Consider the following 6000-nt stretch of genomic DNA (forward strand, 5'->3'; position numbering starts at 1 on the left):
ACTTGAGTATAGGACAAGTCTGTTCCTCTGCACACTGCGATAGAAATGCTGCATGGTAGTTGCTGTTTTTAAAAGACACGGTTAAAAAAAAAATAAAGGAAACACACCAAGAATTAGGTCAAACTGAAGCCTCGATACTGCAAGCCTTTATTTATTTGTCAGAATAATCTTACTGGGATTTCTCGCCATATGTATGCTACAAGGCACTCCAACTTGGAACCCACAACTCCACAGAAAACTTTCGTTTTGAAGGAGAGCCTGAATTCTACTCAGGCTGCTAGGATGATTCGGCTTTTTGGAAGGTGTTTGACAGAGGTGAACACGCCTGCTTGAAAAGATAGACAGCAATTTAAATCTTTAAGTCTTTTAATTGTTGAAGCGTATTGCGAAGCATAGCAACTCTGTTTGTGTTGTCCCCTGATTTAAAACCTTTTGTGGTGAACAACTAGTAGAGCTTTCTGGTCCCCTTGTGAGGCAGGGCATTTCTGCTCCTTCCTTCCATCCTATGTGGAAGGAATTAGCTGCTGGTTGTTCCTCTGTTTCAAACCTTGTTTTGCTCCACCTTCCTTCTGTTAGCCCCTGCTGTGTAATGTGAGACATATTCCCAGCATTTTAATCCGAACAACTTTTCGTGCCAGTCATCAGCTGTCCTTGGGATTAGTCCAGCTGATGCTGGAGGCTCGCAGCCTCACTCCTTAACCCCACCACCTCTGCCTCCACACGCTGAGCAATGCCTTGGGAAAGGGGTGGGTTTTTTAAGAGACTTGCCTACCCTAAGGGAAGGCAGAAGTGATTTCTTTTCAATGGGTGACTGAGAAGATGATTACTCATGGTACTTTCCATTTCTAACATTTTATTATCTAGGATATTGGGACAAGCTATGCAAATTGAAGACGCAACCAGTGACGATCTGAAAGTGTACTGGCTTGAACTGTAGCAACTTGTTTCTAGTTACTTGTTCAGTGTTTAAAAGGATACATTTCCTGCAGAATATCATTAAATGAGTAAGAAGGTATTCACTGCCTTACGGAGAATGGGATCAGAATAATGCTGCAAGTGTGATTGATTCATATAATTCCCTTTTTGGCTTTCAGCCATGATGCAGTCATATGCTTTATCTCCGTTCAGACTACAGCTTTTTTTTTTTTAAGTAATGAATCATAGTACATCCCACTCCATTTCAGAACCAGCACATTGCCTTTCAAAATGATGTCACAACACTTTGCTGCTGCTGGCTGACTGCCTCAACAGCAATCAGGGAGCTGGACTAAATAAATACCGTATATTATTTGGCAAAATCATTTGTGGTTGTGTTCTCCAGCGCCGTTTCCAAGATAACCACCAACTCTACTTGAAACTTGGCAACTTTGTTCTACCACTTTCAGGCTCCAGTTGTGAAGCTGGCTTACAGATGCTGCTACCACGCTTAGAGCTACTGTGTGGCAGTCAAGCGAGAGCGGTAGAAGGGTCACCGTGATAAGCCAAATTTGACAGCTCATCTGAAATCCCGCCGTGAAAAGTGGACAATGTAAAAACAACTTGTGTCTCTTGCTTCTGCAGGAGCCAAATATCTACCACTCAGAACGAAACAGAGCGAGTGATTTAAAGCCACCGCTTCAGCACGCGCTGTGAAAGCCACTCTGCTGCCATTTATTCACAAGTAACTCGGAGGCAAGCTAGAAGTGAAACACTCCTGATAGTCCCAAACAGGGCCGGTAACATCGTTCCAACCCAAACTTCACGTTTTTCAACATCTGAGCAGCAGGTTTGTTCCAAAACATGTTTTTTCCCCTATAGAACCATTTGGCTATTAACCATATGTGGGACTGCATCCCCCCAGCACCTGAAGAGCTTGGGGTGAGAGGATGGTCCCTTCAGCCCTGGCAGCAGCCGGAGTCTCCCGATCCTGCACGCAGAAACCAAAACGTTTACAACCTCCCATTCCCGTTACCCAATGCAGCGCTAGTGCCAACAAGAGACCTTGGAAATCTGTCCGTCATAATACAGCTCCTCAGCGGGCACACGTTTCGTGTTCTTTAAACAATGTTGACATGCCAAAGTCTAGGACCATGCGCACTCTATCAAAACAATGCCAGTCTCCCTGGCCAAAGGCCAGGACTCAGCACAATGCTGAAGTCCTCGTTCAAAGCCTTACTACGAGCGGTGATAGTTTGGCAAATTCAGGAGCCTCAGTGTCTCCAGCGCAACCTCTTCTTCTTTTGAATATTTGTTAACAATTAATTCTGAAACAGGCAACACAAAACCGGTTTCTGAGGTCCCTGGAAGCGTTTGCAAAGCTTCTCGATGTCACTCCCCCAAATGAGACAACTATTTCCACTGAAACGTGACTTTTGAGTGCTTCATTTGGTGAACAGCAGCTTAGTCCCACCACCTAAACACCGTGACTTTTCACTCCTTTGCCCTCCCTTTTTTCTTTCCCCTGCACTGTGAATGCTAGATTTAAATGTCTTCTGACTTCCCTGGCAGGGTTCACACTACACTTTCCATGACACCGAGAAAGAGTCAAAATATTGCCCAACAGCAATTTATTTACATTGGTTCCAAATTGCTGTTTTTTTGCAGGAAGATATCCAAGATGCGTACGTTCTTTCAAAGCATTAACAGCAGCAAGTCTGGCAGACCAAAAAGTTCTTGCCCTGCTAGATTTACCAGCGTTTTCAAGACACAATAGACAGGAGTATAAGAGAAAGAATATACTTTGGGAGCAGGAAAAAAAATACACAAATCTGTCACAGTTGCTACAGATGTAGCAATATAGTATCAATGTTTCATACCCAGCTTTAGCTGAGTCTTTTGAGGAGAAAAAAAGTATCAGACATTTAGCACCAGAGAACTGAAGCCTAGAAAGCCTTGGAGGACAGCAGCAACTGCTGAGTGCTGCCTGCTCGAGAGAGAAAGAGCTGAAAGAAGTAGCGTGACAGTCTATCAAAAACTGTTATGTGACCATTCTTAGTTACAGAGCTTTAACCATGATACACAAGCAAGCAGAAAACTATACATAAACAGCATAAGCTTACCTTTATTCGGAGGGGTGAGAGAAGTCAGTTTTTGAGGCGACGAGGAAAAGAAAGGAGAAGCCCACCAAGAGGGCGAGGAGTTTGGGGAAAGGTAACGACGGCTGAGGGGCGAGCAGCCCTAAGGACTCAGAGAAACACGTTCGTTTTCTGCGGCTACTGATAAAAGGGGCTAATGCGTTCATCACACATCACTTAAGCAAATTTGTCCAACTCCCAGAAGATAAGAGGCAGGATGATTTATAACCCACGGCCAGCCTGCCACGCCGAGGGCTTCTCTTTAAAGGACACCGCAGGGACCACGGTGTCGGTTTTGCCACCTTCCAGCCAGCCGGATCACCCCGCAGCTCGCCCTCCTACGCGGCCCCGGGCCGTTAGCATCTCACCGCCGGCGACCGCGTCCCGCTTTGCACTTCACAACCCCCGGGAGAAAGTGCCGGAGCGGAATACACACGAGCGAAGGAAGGTAACGCCGTTACTACAGCTCACCCCCCGCTGCAGCCAGCCAACCTGCCATTCACATGCAAACGGCGCGGCCTCATTAGCCGCCGAGCAACACCCACTGCCCTGCTTTCACCGGGGACACTGTCCGTCTCCTCACCGCCGCGACTCCCCAGCTCCCGAGGAGGAGGAGGAGGAGGAGGAGGAGGAGGAGGAGGAGGAGGAGGAGGAGGAGGAAGGCAGCCCGGCTCGCCGCCGCCGTGCCCGGGTGCCGCTCGAGGGCTGCGCGATTTGCATGCGGCTCATCATGGAAAACAAACCTTGTGATGAGGGCTCGCCGAGCGGGGCAGGGAGCGAAGGGGCTGCCGCCTCTCCGCGGCCCAGGGGGGCGGCTCGGGGTCCCCTCGTGTCTCCCCCCCACTCCCACCTCAGGCGACGTTTTTTTTTTGGGGGGGACGCGCCCCCCGCAGCCCGTTTCCCCGCAGCCACGTTGTGCAAGCGGCCCCGACGGCAGGATTTAGCAACGCGGGGCGGTGGGGGAGAGAAAAATAAGAGGAAAAAAAAAGAAGAAAAAAAACAGAAAAAAAAAAAAAGGGAAGCCTGGCGGCGAGGCTCGCAGCCGCTTCCCCCTCGCCCCCCAGGAGCGGGTTTCGCTTCCCCCCGGCCCCCCTCGCCGCCCCGCCTTTGTGTCGGCCGGGGCCGGGGAGCGCCACAAAGCCGGGGCCGGCCCGCAGCCCCGCTCCCGGAGCCCCCCGGAGGGGTGCGCGGCCGGGCCGAGCCCCCCGCCCGGACAAAGGCTCGGGGCCGGGGCCGGCGGCGCCCCCCGGCGCCTCTGTCAGGCGGCCGCCATGTTGGGGGCGCCGCGGCGACCACCCCCCGCGGGCGCCCCGCCGCCCCCCGTCCCTCTCCGCGTCCCTCTCCCCTCCCTCCCCACCCTCCTCTCCCTCCCCGCACGCCGCCGGCCGCCGGGAGCCGCCCTGACCTGCGCCGCGTCCCTCCGCCCTGCCGCCGGGCAGCCCGCACCGCCCCGCGCCGCGCTGCGCTCCGCTCCCCGCTCCTACAGGGCCGCCATCTTGCTTCCTTCTGCTCCGCGCCCGCCGGGACCCCGCACCCAGCGGCACGCGGCGCCCTGACGTCGGCGACCGCCCCGCGCGCCGCCCCGCGCGCGCACCGCTCCCCCCCCCCCCCACAACCAGCGCCGCGCGCCCCCGTGATGCGGCCGCGGGGGCGGGCGCGGGCACGCGCATGGACCCCCCCTGCCCCCCCCCCCCGCTTCCTTACCGGGCTTGTTCCGGCGTGAGGGGCTTTCCTCGGTTCGGCTTCTGTTTTCGTGATTTTGGGCGTTTTTTTCGGGCTTTTAAGCCTTTTTCTTTTTTTTTCCTTTTTTCGCCTTTTTTCCCCTTTTTTATTTCCTTTTTTTTCCGTTTTTCTTCTTTTTCTCTTTTGCTTTTTTCCTTTTTCTTTTTATTTGGCTTTCTTTCCCCTTTTTTATTTCCCTTTTTCCAATTATCTTCCTTTTTTGTTTTGTTTTCTTCCTTTTTTTCTTTTTATTTGGTCTTTTTTCGCCTTTTCATTTCATTTTTTTCCACTTTTCTTCATTTTTTCATTTGTTTTTTTTTCACGTTTTTATATGGCTTCTTCCTCTTTTTTTTTTTTTGCTTTTTTTCTTTATTTTATTTCCCATTTTCTATTTTTCTCCTTTTTTTGCTTTTTTTCTCTTTTGACTTTTTTTGCTTTCTTTTGTTTTTTAAAATTTCCTTTTCCCAGTTTTCCTTTTCTATTTTTTTCCTTTTTCCCTTTTCCTTTTCTTACTTTTCCTTTTTTTTCCTTTTTCTTTTCTTTTTTTCCTTTTTTCTTTTCCTTTTTTCCTTTTTTCTTTTTTCCTTTTTTCCTTGTTTCTTTTTTCCTTTGTTCTTTTTTCCTTTTTTTGCTTTTTAAATTTTTTTATCTCCTTTTTCTTTTTTCTTGTTTTTTCTTTTCTTCTTTTTTCTTTTTTCTTTTTTCTTTTTTTTGGACCCCTTTTCCTCCCGCCCCCCAGGCAGTCAGGAGCAGGGCACCCATGGGGGCTGTGTGTCTCCCCACGGCAGCCGCAGCCCCTCTGGGCAGGGGCTTCACCACAGGAGCGGGGGCCCCACCAGGTCACCTGAGAAGCGGGCAGTGTCGCTGGGTAACACGTTGGATATTGAAAAAAATGTACATTAAAAAAACCAAACAATCACACCCCAAACACCCCCCCACATAAATCAGCAGCAAAATCTCCCCCGCGTTCCTCCAAAGGAAGCCCCGTGTCACGACCCACGTGCCGCAGCCGAGTGGATGTCCAGCAGCACGGCTGCCTGCCTTTGCATGCCCATGAAACAGCGGGGCGATGCTGGCACTTGCGTTTCGTTTTTCCCTGCAGGAGAACCCCCCGGAGCAAGACCCAGCTACCCCGCATCTCCCCGGCCTCCTCAGCAGGTGACAGACCCCGGCTTCGCCTCCCCGCGCTGCTCCAGACAAGTAAGGGGCTGCCAAACCCACGCCC

At 50.8% G+C, this 6000-nt stretch overlaps 1 protein-coding gene across 2 annotated transcripts in view; it reads right to left on the minus strand.

The window, feature by feature from the left end:
- The window catches only part of TET2 (tet methylcytosine dioxygenase 2), a 73086-nt gene extending 68467 nt beyond the window's left edge, over positions 1 to 4619 (minus strand). Inside the window, exon 1 of one of the 2 annotated variants that reach the window (XM_080590628.1) lies at positions 4459 to 4619. The gene's annotated coding sequence lies outside the window, so the exon portion shown is untranslated. Of the gene's footprint in view, positions 1 to 3038; positions 3175 to 4458 lie in introns of those variants that run through there. The other variant, XM_080590629.1, reaches the window with a different exon arrangement.
- Positions 4620 to 6000: the final 1381 nt, after the last annotated feature.

This window comes from Anser brachyrhynchus (assembly GCF_964034855.1).
Source record: "Anser brachyrhynchus genome assembly, chromosome: 4".
NCBI classification, from domain to species: domain Eukaryota; kingdom Metazoa; phylum Chordata; class Aves; order Anseriformes; family Anatidae; genus Anser; species Anser brachyrhynchus.